The sequence below is a fragment of the Ambystoma mexicanum genome, chromosome 6q (genome assembly GCF_040938575.1).
Source record: "Ambystoma mexicanum isolate Mex_15411 chromosome 6q, UKY_AmexF1_1, whole genome shotgun sequence".
Classification (NCBI taxonomy): domain Eukaryota; kingdom Metazoa; phylum Chordata; class Amphibia; order Caudata; family Ambystomatidae; genus Ambystoma; species Ambystoma mexicanum.
The window spans coordinates 1,393,949,397-1,393,962,268 of record NC_090937.1 but is presented as its reverse complement, the minus strand read 5'-3'; positions in this window follow the sequence as shown (position 1 = coordinate 1,393,962,268).

Sequence of the window (12,872 nt, the reverse complement as noted above, 5' to 3'; positions counted from 1 at the left end):
GGAGTCCCCAGGTGGGGAGGGCAGTCAGGTCCCGATGGCTAAGGACCCCTAACGGGAACAACACTTATGTGTCTATGTTAATGCGGTAGCACGATAACTTCAAAAAATTGACCAGCACTTCTAACAGGATTGGTAGGTTGTCTAGCAGATTCCCCTTATGCAGCAAGTCATCAGCATATAGGGAAATCACATGCCATACCCCTTCCACCTGGATACCTGTGTCTCTCATTTCTTTCCTGAGATACTTCACCAATGGTTCTAGCACCATTGAGAACAATAGCTGGTAGACCTGGCACCACTGCTATGTCTCCCTACTTAGCACCCATCGCTGGGACACCAAGTCATTTGTTTTCACTCTTGCCATTGCTCGTTGTATAAGAGTCACAAACACTGGCATATTTTGTCCCCAAACCCATAGGTTCTCAGCACCCGAAACAGCCATTCCCATTCCACAGAGTTGAAGGCCTTCGTGGCAATATATGCCAGTCGCAGGAGGATAGCTCAGGGGCATGGTGCTTGCCTTGGAAGCAAGACGACAAGCGAGCACCACAGGTTCTATCCCCGGGTCCGTGCTTAGAAACCTCTGGGTATTAAGTGTGTTATAAATAACCTATCATATTATATCATATCATATCATATCATATCAAAGGAGGCCACAGCAATGGCCTCTCGGGAATCTCTAACCTGGTCCACCATGTGGGGCAAACGATGGAGATTCATAGTGGTGATTTGTCCCTCCATGAACCTGCACAGGTCTGGATGTACCAGACGCAGGGCCACCCCAGAGAGGCTTGTAGACAGTTCCTTTCCCAAAAGGTTTTAATTGACATTTAGTAAAGAAATCGGGCACACTCAAGGTGGTCTTTATGTTCTTTTAATAAGACTGTTATTATCGCTTCCCGCATTGATTCTGTGAGAATCCCTGTTTCAAAGGCCTTGTTGTAGACTTTCTTAAGTCGGGGGACCAATAGTTCCTCAAACCTGCAGTACAATTCCACCGGGAGTCCATCCCCTCCCGGAGATTTACCCTTCCCCAGTGCGTGCAATACCGCAAAGATTTTGGATTCTTCGATTGGCTCATCTAGCATCTCCTGGATCTCACTCAGCAGGACTGGCAATTCTGCCATGTCTAGGAGCTCATGTGCATCATCATCCGAGTATGTCTTTTCACTCGTGTACAAGGATTGAAAAAAAAAGGGTTTGAAGATTTCATTGATCCCTGCTTGAGTGACAGTTATGTCCCCAGAATCCTGATTAATCTGGGTTATGGTGTGCCAGGGCTGCCCCCGTCGGATCAGCCAGGCCAATAATCTCCCTGCCTTATTTCCCTCCCTGTGAATCTGTGTGTCTCTCTGACTCCCATCAAATTTGGAAAGTGAATCCTGTGCCTCCCGGTGAGATGCCAAATTGTTAGTTAATTCAGTGCCTCTACCCTGTCCTGCCACCTTTTCCTGTTCCAAGTTATTTACCTCCACTTCCAGTTTTCGCAACTTCTCCTGCAGAGTTCTCCTAACCCATACTGACTTCCCCTAACCATGACCTTGAATGTTTTCCATAAGGTTCCCCACTTTTCCACTGAGCCCTCATTGTTTTCAAAGCAGCTTAAGGTCTCTTCCCTCAGCGTCTCTCTGAATGCCCCATCCTCTAGGGTTGTGACTGAAAGTCTCCAAGAACCCAGTGATGACTTGCGCTGTATCCCGTCATGTTCATTATCAGGGGCGAGTGATCTGAGATATTTCTAAATATTCTGTACCACTAAACCTGCAGAAGTATTCTGCTCTGACAAACAGGTAATCCATTCGCAAATACGATCCATGCACACCAGAGAAGTAGGTGTCTCCCCGGTCCTGTCCATGGGATTCCCTCCATAACTCCACCAAGTCTCAATCCTCCACTATCTTTCGTAAGGATGACGCTGCTTGCTGCTTCAGTAAACCTGATCTCCCCGTACTGTCCAAGCTAGGGTTTAAGAGGCAATTGAGATCCCCGGTAGCCAGTCATAATGTCGAATGCAAAAAGTCGAATCCAAAAATGTCAACAAAAGAAAAATGTGGAAAAAAAAAACTCGAATGGTTTTTTTTTAATTTGTATGTTTTTTGGCTTTAGCTAGTAAAAATAAACAGGGGGTTATTTTTTTATTTTTTTTAAACATATTCAAATTTTTTTTCGCAAAATTTTTGCATTCGACTTTATTGAATTCGACTTATTCACTATAAACCCAGATCCCCTCCTCATATAAACAACCACTCCCGACATCGTCCCACCAATTGCATCACCAATTGGAAGTATTCTTTGTCATCCACTTTTGGAGCGTACGAATTAACAACACAGATGTCTCTGCCTTCCAATACACCCTAAAGAGCCATCCTTCTTCCAACGTCATCCCTTACCAACTTTTTTACCTGTAAGGGCACTCCCCGCCGCCTCCCGAATCAATACCCCTCTTGCGTATTAAGAATAAGATGTTCCCACCACCGTCCCTCCGCACCACCTTCTCAGTAAGTCCAAGTTCTTGCGTACCATATGGGTTTCTTGTATCAAAGCGAGCTATATGCCCCATACCTGCTGACATTTCAACTTTTTACCTTGACCCTGCACATTCCAATTCCCGATTTTCAAACAATCATCCCCATACTAAAGACTGTTGTCCCTTTCCCACCATACGTTCCTCTCCATCTCATCGCCCCACTGTTCTGCATGTACCATTTCAGTCTGTTCTACCAGCTTCATTTTGAACTTTAACCAACTAGGCAACCGTGCCCAACATGTTTGCCCACCCATTTCCCTGCCAACCCTTTTTCCACTCTGTCTCCCAGGTAGCCCCTCTTTGCCCCACCCTTCCTTCCCCAACAGATTCCCTCCACCCTTCCCTTATTCTAAACCCCCCCAGATGTACTGTCCAGGTTCCTTTTCATACCTGTGGATAAATGGCAAAGAGCACAGGGGGAATGCTCCCATCACCCCCGCACCAACCGTCCGTCAGAAAAAAAAAGAAGAGGGAGATAGGAAAGATTCCTGCCCTCCTACCGCTCCCCTTTTCCACACTCCATGGTCAGCAATCACCCTGTCAGCAGCAGTGTGTACCGCCAGCTAATCCAATCCTACACTTCCTGCAGCAATGCAAAGAACCAGGAATTTGCATCTACTATGGCCTTAAGCTTAGCTGGAAAAAGCAACATATACCTGATGTGGAGTTCTCGGAGGCAACGTCTTACTGCATCATAGGTTCTCTGTTGCCTCTGCACCTCTAATGTGAAGCCTGGAAAAATGCTCAACTTGGTGTTACCTATCTCATAGTAGCCAACCTTCCGTAACTCCTGTGGGATTGCATCTCTATCTCGAAAATGTAGGATCTTGGCTACTATCACTCTCGGTGGTCCTCCCAGTGGTGGGGGACCTACCTGGCACTCTGTGCACATGCTCCACTTTAAAGAGATTGGAGAGACTCTTCACTCCCAGAGTTCTCAGGATGAGATTCTCCACAAAGAGTTCCAATCTCGTACCTCTACCCTTTCAAGGACCCCAACCAGCCAGATGTTACAGCGCCGGGATCGTTTCTCAGCGTCTTCCACTCTTGTTTCCAATGTTCTCGTTGCTCCTACTATGCCAGCCGCCTGTTTCTTTGGATGCTGTATGTCATCCTCCATATTACTCACTCTTTGTTCCACCTTTCGCATACTTTTCTGAGGTCTGCCCTCACCAGGGACACATCCACCCCTACTTCCTTCATGCTCCCCTCCAGGGAGGTTTTTGTGGCTTGAATGGCCCCCATTAGGGCCTCTAACGTCATTCCTCCAGTCCCTTCAGCAGCTGCCCCCACAGGTCCCGGGTCTCCACCTTCATAGTTCTGCTGTTTGTTTTTGGGGTCAATGTACTTGTCCATTTTCTGCTGACCTTTCACCATAGTGCTAGCATCCCCTTTCGCAGCCTCTGGCCACTGTTGCAACTGTCTCAGGGGTCCTTTGCCACCCCCCTCTGTGTCACTGGCCCTTTCCAGCAGCCTGACTTCACCCTCACTGGAACTTGAACTCATTTTCTGGGCTGCAACAGGTCTGTTAAACCATTCAGTGCCAATTCCTGTACGGGGGGGGGCACTTTCTTTCCCCCATCAATCTTAGGATGTGTCCTCCTGCTTCACAGGGATCTGAGTGCCCAGCTGCGCCTGCACACCCATTTATTTAATGTCTATACCAGGGCCGCAGTGCTCCTCCTCCTCCTCGTAGCCCTCATATGGATGACACTGAGCAATCCAAGTTTCCTGCCGCTACTACGCACCTATTAGTTCCAGCACTCTATCAGTGTCCCTGTGCTTCCACTCCGCTATGTAATCTTTTTCAGGGGTGGCACTCTAAATGTCCCAGTGTGTTGACAGCGTCCCCAGCTGTGCCTCCGTACCTTGCACTGCTGTTCAGGATCGTTTGGCTGTCTAGTTACTGAGCCTGTTTTTCCCCTCCAGGGACTTTGCTGCCTGCAAGGAATTCCTCTGCCGGCTCCGGGCTGCTCTTGTTCCGCATCTCACCTTAAGTACGGCAATCCAATGTGACCAACGGGAGGCTCTCTCATCACACGGATCCTTCTTCTGGGATCTTGGCCGCACACCTAGAACCTTCATCGGGTGCGTTTTCTCTCACCGATGTCGTCGCTGAGCAGTGCGGCAATGTCTCCTCCCTGCTCTGCGAGTTCCGCGTATTCCATTCAATGCTGTCCCACGGCGGTGGCCTTCTTAATCTCGGTCCTCTGCAGGATCCGGCGCTAGATTCTCTGGGGGTCCCTCCAAGACAACCCATTCTACGGAGTACTGGTCAGTATGTGCTCTCCAGGGTCACCAGGCTAGTTCATCAATAAATGCGGTTCTTTTACCCCAAAACGCACGATTTTACCAGGATTTCGTCGGGTGGCCTGTGAGCTACAGAGCGTACGTGTTCATGCTCCAACAGCTGCCTGAACGTCAGTAATTCCAGCATGCAGATGCCTTGTAATATACACCTCATAAGACATCTCAGCACATGGTTCATGCATCCTGACGGACTGGATTATGATATCCCACAGATAATGGCACAAGCCTCTGGAAATGAACCAGTTCCTAGGAAGTGTAGCACAGCGATCATTGTTTTGTGTTTGCATTGTATATGAAGGGGCTGCTGTTAAGCTTAATTCACCCCTCCCAACCCCACGTCCAGTATCACCATGTCCTCGTATGTCACAGACTCCTCTGGGCGGAAATATACTCTTGCCTCACTCTCCTACTGGATTGGTTGCTAAGGCTGCAGCAGCAGCAACTAGCCATGCAGCAGGCTTTTTGCAAAAATGGCGAATCAAGCAGCTTCATTGTTCTACACTTTACCACTGTCTTGAACGGGTGAAAGTTGAGACAGTCAGAACTTTCAGCAAACAGTTTCAGATTTCTTTGTGGATCAGCACTGCAGCTGTGGGAATGATTCTTTAGGTGTATTGCACCTCCATTTTCCCTACATGGGCACTTTCCACTGGCAATCCCAATATTCTCATGCAGATTATCCAGCTTTACAAGTGCCTCTGACTCAAACCTTTGCAAATAATCTTTGCCACCATGTGCACACATTGTTTTAGAACTAGAAATGCAATTAACGAAGTTAGTATGTATTTGCCTATTCTAACATTTAATGAGAATCATTGAGCTGGTTGAATTGTGAGTACGCAGGTCTTATATTTGCATGCTAAAGGGCACACTTTTGAAAGATGAAAGTCTGAATTTTTTAAAGAAAGCCTGCTATTATTCTGAGCAATATCTTTATTGAGAAAGGGTTCTTAAAGGTCTCATAATTTCTCTGTCAATCAGAATTTTAATTTCGAATACTCACATTGATATTCTCTTGCAACGTTTAACAAGCATGTTTTAAAAGCTGCAGAATTACAGAGCACTTTAAATCAAAACTGAAATATATTGTTTTCAATTCGCTAGGTCAGCACGGCCACGGGTCATAAAGACCATTGGCAGCATTGCTCTGTCCTCTGCACATCGTCTGCAACAGGGAACACGACCCAGAGATCTGTGCAGACGAAAGTGACCATCTTGTGAACCCGGAAGTGCTTTGTTCTGTGGCAGAACCTCCAGCAGCGACTGCTGCTATCCACTTTCTGGCAGTCAGCTGATTCGTAAAAGCCAATCGCCCCTTGTGAATGCACTGCACACAGGCAGATTCACCTCTGTGAATCAGCCCAACCACTGAAAGTAGGGCAAATGCAAGTGGGAAACACAGGATTAGTCACATAGGCCTTCATTTCGAGCATAGGGGTGGGTTAAACAGTGCTGTTAGCGATTTAGCATCCCTTTTACTGCAGGATAGTATTCTTAGTTGGAAGGTGATGTGGAGGGACAAGTGGTTCCTCTGCATTACCAACAACATTTCCTTAATTGATAATTCCTCTAAAATCCCAATGGAGTCCAATACAATTCTACGATGGGGACCAACTCAAACAACTCTCCACTGCCAAAAGAATTGACAATATGTGTCAATGTGTCACACCCCTGGAGTATCTCACAACTCGGTCCTGACCACGGAAGCCAAATGTAGTGGACCCCTGCCAACTTGGTTGACAAAGGTTCCTGGTTCGTGATAACAGGCAACCTCGAGGCAGCCCATGGGGGGAAGAGGGTTAGGGAGAAGTTGCGGATAGGGAAAGGGGTGTGTCGGTTAACCGTATAGAGGGTTTGGGTTTGTGTAATGGATAGGTAAAGGGTTTAAAAGGGAAAAACATACATAACATAATCATGAGATTGCAGTGATAACCTCTTCAGCACTGGAATTCTTAATACCCCAGTAGCACTCTCCTGTTCCTTTTGAACTCACTCCTTCTTGACTAGGATTAGGCTCCCATGATATTCTCATATTCAATGTACCTTACATACTATGCAAGCGACTAACATAAGCACATAGCATCCAGTGACCTGGACTGAGCAAACGCGACTAACATAAGCACATAGTAACCTGGAATTATCAAAGAGTACAGAGGACCAACATGAGCCCATAGATAGTAAGCTTATCCCCCCCCCTGCCATTCCATAAATGTCTGCCAAATAGTGATTGCCACAGTTCCAAACTCCTCTTGGTTAAGCAGCGACAAACAAACATGGCTTGCATCTCTCCATGTGTCCTCATACAGCATTAATACGCGTTCGCCACTTTTCTTTTCTAGTTCATGTGTTGCCAATAATGTTAACTTTCTCTTTCCACTCTCTTGTTCTCCCCAACCTCACTCATGCCATACGTTCTACTTAAATGAGGCCTGGAGAGGGCTCGTGGCACCATCCCATGCGAAGTTAAACTTGCGATACGCAGGGTCTCAGCAGCGTTCCTTGCTCCTGCAGCGTGGAAAACAAAATGTAATTCACTGGCTGCCTGTCCTTCTGTGCTGCATGCAACACCCTCCAGCCTCACACTCTCAGACCACGTTCCTCCGGTTCACGGCCATACTCTCCTCTGGCCCGTGACTGCAAAGCCAGCAAATCACCAACAAACAGCACAGGCTGGGGAGGAGTCTTTATAGAAGAAACAGCGTGTGCACGCGCACACTTCAAACACCCATGTAGTCATGGGAGTTGAAGTCCTTTTGGCCCCAGGGCCCACAAACAGTATTTCACAGTCCTTTTATCCCCCACACCACCATGATACATAACCAGTCCCATTTTCCACACACAAAAGAAATGTCACTATAATTAGAATGGGTCCTACAGCCTTTTGGTTAAAGTTGAAAATGAAGCATATCATACCAGTTTTTGTCTTTGTATAAAACATGTATGGGCGTTTGTCACCTGATAGTCACGACATTTGCTAAATGTTTTTATTTTAAGGCCATATAGTACCATAATAACCATCATATGCTCAGATACTAACATCGTTTTCAGTTATAAATACAGAAAGTCAGGCACTCACGCTATTGTAATCAGAATAGTTTACCCAGGGCTCACATTCATTACAAAATGTGAAAGGGGCGGTAGAATAACTGTGTAACCATTTTGATTTGGGATTGATACAGGTTTTGCCCTCCATTGCAAATTAAAAGGTTCATGTATTACACCACAACCAGATATTTGAAATCTGCACTAGAGTTAAAACCAAGTGTTCACCACCTTAGAATGACAGGGCTTTCTCAAAGTTGCAGTAACAATCTCTGGAACTTGCTATCATATATGGCCACCTCACCTTGTTAATTATGGTGTATTAAATTAAATATCAAACATATCACTACTTCAAATCATGTTCCGGCATTTTTGTAAACATATGTTTAAGAGACGCCTTGTTACGTTTAAGAAAAGGGTCATTGAGTCGCAAATGTCCAACATCATACAAACTTTATTCGGCCATCAGGCCATCACAGTACATCCTAGCACATACACTTGATAAACAAAATCATATTACACCACATCATGCCATAAATAGAAGAAATAAGAGGGGAGAAAACAGCAGTGGAGAAGGACCAGCTCCATTCAAAATTGCACCAATTTAAAAAGGACTTTCTACAATCATCCCCAATTGTCGTTCTAGAGGAATCCCTTGGTTTCTTCTTGCTCTCTGCCAGTTTTGGTATCCCATGTAGGTAAACTATGGCGGATCCAGACCCACCCTTTTCATAGCGCACAGACATATTCCCCCTGAGATAAGAACCATATGATTTGGGGTGATTTTCCCGAGTTAGAAATGTTCGAGGGAGAAATGACCGAAGATTATTCGTTTGAAATAATCTTCGGTCATTTCTCCCCTGAACATTCACGATGGGCCCAAACCCTCTCCCCACACCCACACTCCTAACCCCACCCCAATGCACCCACACCCCCTCTGCCTTACTTACCTTGCCTTCCGTCTCGCTGGTCCCTGCGACAGCTTTTCCCTTTCACTTCCGTGATCGGGAACCAGTGCCGCAGGTTCCTTTCGTTTTCTTTTTTTTTTTTGTCCCCTGCAACCCCCGCTCACTATACTGTATAGCTCTCACAGCCTTTATTTTTCTTCTTTTTTTTGGGTCAGCTGTGGGGGTGCCCCCGCAACCCCCCTCAGTGAGCAGGGGTTGCAGGCGATAGCCATGCAGCCTTTTTTTTACCTAGCCCTCCAAAAGACCTAATATACATACCACAAAAAGTTCGAACTTTTGGTAGTTGTTCCGTGATCGGGAACCGGTGCCGCAGGATCCTTTTGTTTTCTTTTTTTTTCTGTCAGGCAGCTGTAGGGGTGTCCCCTGCAACCCCCGCTAACTATACTGTATAGCTCCCACAGCCTTTATTTTTCTTCTTTTTTTTGGGTCAGCGGCGGGGGTGCCCCCGCAACCCCCGCTCAGTGAGCAGGCGTTGCAGGCGATAGCCATACAGCCTTTTTTTTACCTAGCCCTCCAAAAGACCTAATATACATACCACAAAAAGTTTGAACTTTTGGTAGTTGTTCCGTGATCAGGAACTGGTGCCGCAGGATCCTTTTGTTTTCTTTTTTTTTCTGTCAGGCAGCTGCAGGGGTGTCCCCTGCAACCCCCGCTCACTATACTGTATAGCTCTCACAGCCTTTATTTTTCGCTTAGGGAGCAGGGGTTGCGGGGGATACCCATGCAGCCTTTTTTTAACCTACCCCTCCAAAAGACCTAATATACATACCACAAAAAGTTTGAACTTTTGATAGTTGGAACTTTTTGTGGTATGTATATTAGGTCTTTTGGTGGGGTTGGTAAATTGGATTCCGTCATTTTGGCCGAATCCAACCATATACTGCAGGGTCGTTTGCGATTGAACCTTTTACAGGACATGAGGGCTGCTCCACAGTTGGGGGAATGTTGGCTTAGAGTAAGACACTCAACTGCGCTCTTGGGGCTTGATTCTGGGTTTGCGAGGGGCATTGACGTCACTGGGTTTCCTGGATGCCCTACTGTGAAAAGCAGCATGTTCTTTGGGTGTTACTGGTTTCCTACAATCCATGAAGTAACTACAAAAAGGAGTTGAAAGGCATTTGCCTCCCGTTTATACCTCAGTATTATAACACATACTATCAGAAGGCTGAATTATTTCAAAGTTATTCCTAACGCTGAGTCCCTAGCACAAAGTTAAATAACCCTATCTGTAAATAATCTCGTATCAATTGGTTGAAGGCCCTAGTAAGTGCTGCTGAGCCGACTACAAGAGATGTCGAGATCCTGACCCTATCCTCTCTAAAACACTTTCCTAGTGTCTATAAGTGCACACAAACATGGAGGTCGGTATTTTGTATTTAATCTTTCTGCCCCACAGCGTGTGTCTTATCATTAAAACAAAGAGATGACTCTATGACCAATGGTCAATAGGGGTGTTTAAAAACAACAACCTATTTTCTCACCACTGTGATGTAGTGGAGAGAGAATGTGTGATGATAACTAGAGCAATTTCTTTTAACAAACCCTATTCTTTATTTATAAGGGTATTGAAGTCTGGGTCATCGGCCAGTACTCTTAAACAAACAGTCAACCGGTTTCAGCGGGATTCTTGAGTAGCCGCTTTCTTCAGGACAAATACTAGTTTACATTCAAGTGTTCTCAAGGTGTCTTCAATATTATGAAGTGTTTGAGGGTGTCTTCCGTGGTCCAGAGTAGATATGGTGGAATAATCCCTGATCCTATAAGGACAAAAACAAGAGAGAAAGGTGGGACTATCATCAGTCTCAAGTACTATTAAAACCCTTTCAAAATTGTATTCTAGTTGGTACTTCTACTTCAAAATAGAGTTCTCCTTACCTCTATATGTCGAAGTGCTGAAACATGTAGTTCGCTTTATGCTGCGGGTCTTTTGGCCTCAGCTGCATTAAAGTTCTGTTTTCGATGTGCAATTCTGTGTGAGGAAGATGTGTGGCTCTCTCTGATCTCCCGAATTGTTCTCACTGTAGTGGGGACAAGAGTATCAGATCTTAATGTCAACACTCGTGCGTACATTCTTAATTATCTACACTCAACTGTCCAACATATTTGGTGGCTCACATTATCCGTGATTTTAACATTATATGGTGGACTTGCCTAATGCTTCCTAGCTGTATTGCGGTTCTCAGTACTAAGAGACTTCCATCTGCTATGCGGGTTGTTTCCTATGAGTCATTTACATCATAGTTATTACGCATATTGGTGGGCAGTACGGCCATGATTAATGATGCCTCCCTCTGTCTAGTTCCCTTGATGTCATTGCCATATATTGGCATACCTCCAGCTGAGTGTCAAGCAGTGTCCAATGGTGGCAACCAGTGCTGTTGGCACTTCTCCCATGGCTACACCCCAGAATGTGGTGTGCTTCTTCACCCAACACTTCCACCTCTCTTCCTGGGATAGTGGGAATAACTACAGGTTGCAGTGGGTGCCCCCCTTTGCATCGCACCACCAAAATGCTACATTTGGTTTTGGGCTCAGGCTCTGGGTCGACTTGTAAACTGGATAGGAGGGCTGACTTGCAAAGAAAAAGTGGGGGAAAGGGTGACAGAGGTGGGGGCTCCATTATTGCCCTCCACACCGATGCCCGTTTCAGCTCACTCTCACCTTGCTTCACGAGGAGTTGATGGGTCATCTTCCGACCCAACAGCACATCAGGGGTACGCCATGCGACACCGCAAACACCCTGCGGAATGCCAACACCGCCACCCTTAGAACCCGCCGGGCTTCCTCTCTGTTGCAGTAGTCTGGTGATTATGTAGAGGAGGGGGCTTGGAGGGGGCGTGGCCAATCTGCAAGGTAGCAATGGCGGGTCTCCAGACCCCTACGGGATGCCAACACCCGCCACCCTTAGACCCCTCCCGATTTCAGCCTTGACGGGGAAGTCCAGTGATTATGTAGAGGAGCGGCAAGGGTGGGCATGGCCAATCGGCACAGCAGCAATGGGGGGTCTCCAGACCACTGCGGGACACCAACACCCACCGCCCTTAGACTATGATGCGCTTTACAAATGTGTCTTCTTTGATGCAGTGTTACATCTCGCTTTTTGCCGTTTAAAGTATATCCTACATTAAACCCCAATAAGCGGATATTGTCACATGATGTACTGAATATTAGCATTTGGACTAGAACTTTATATATGCAAGCAGTTTTATCTGAATTAATGAAAATGTTTACAGAGGCACCAGTGAAGTAGTGACAATGAAGTAGTGACAATGGAATGCAAACAACTGATTCCAAGGTAGATTCCATGAGAATATATGTTCCAAATTGGGGAACATGGTACACAGTTTTGACTTTTGAAGAACGTAGACTATATATCATAATGTAAAAAGCTGGTCAACAAGTCATTCCTTGACCTCTAAGTGATCGTAACATTATTTCATATGGAGTTAATTATAGGGATACAGACACTCAATTATTTACAAAAATAGTTCATTAATAATAGTATTTGCAAAAATCTTTTTGTTTATATTTTTATACTATAATGGGACACACAATCAATTATTATGTATAGCTACAGTTAAGTTACATTACACATCTCAAGCCCTAGTTCATACGGCATTGCATTTTGTACACATTTTTCATAATTTCACAGTATCTACAACAGTAAGCCATGTTTTTCTGACAGGAAATGTCGGCCCATAGTGAGCTAACAGGCGGTTGCTCCATATACCGTGGTGACCTTCATCAGGAGAACTATTTACTTTCTCTTCCAACAATAATGGTTCCCTCAATTTTAGATTCTTGTCCCCTTTGTTCCAGATTGACAATGCTCATTCACAGAAGCTCAGTTACGGTGAAACATTGAATTCTACAGGATACTTGTTTTTATGTTTTCATGCTCAATATTGCAGCTCTCTTTACTTAATATGTTTCCTTCACTGAAGTGTGGTTCAAAGTAAGCTACGGCAAGACCGATGTGTACATTTGACGCACTACTTTGAGAGAGTGGAAATTCAATGAATGTT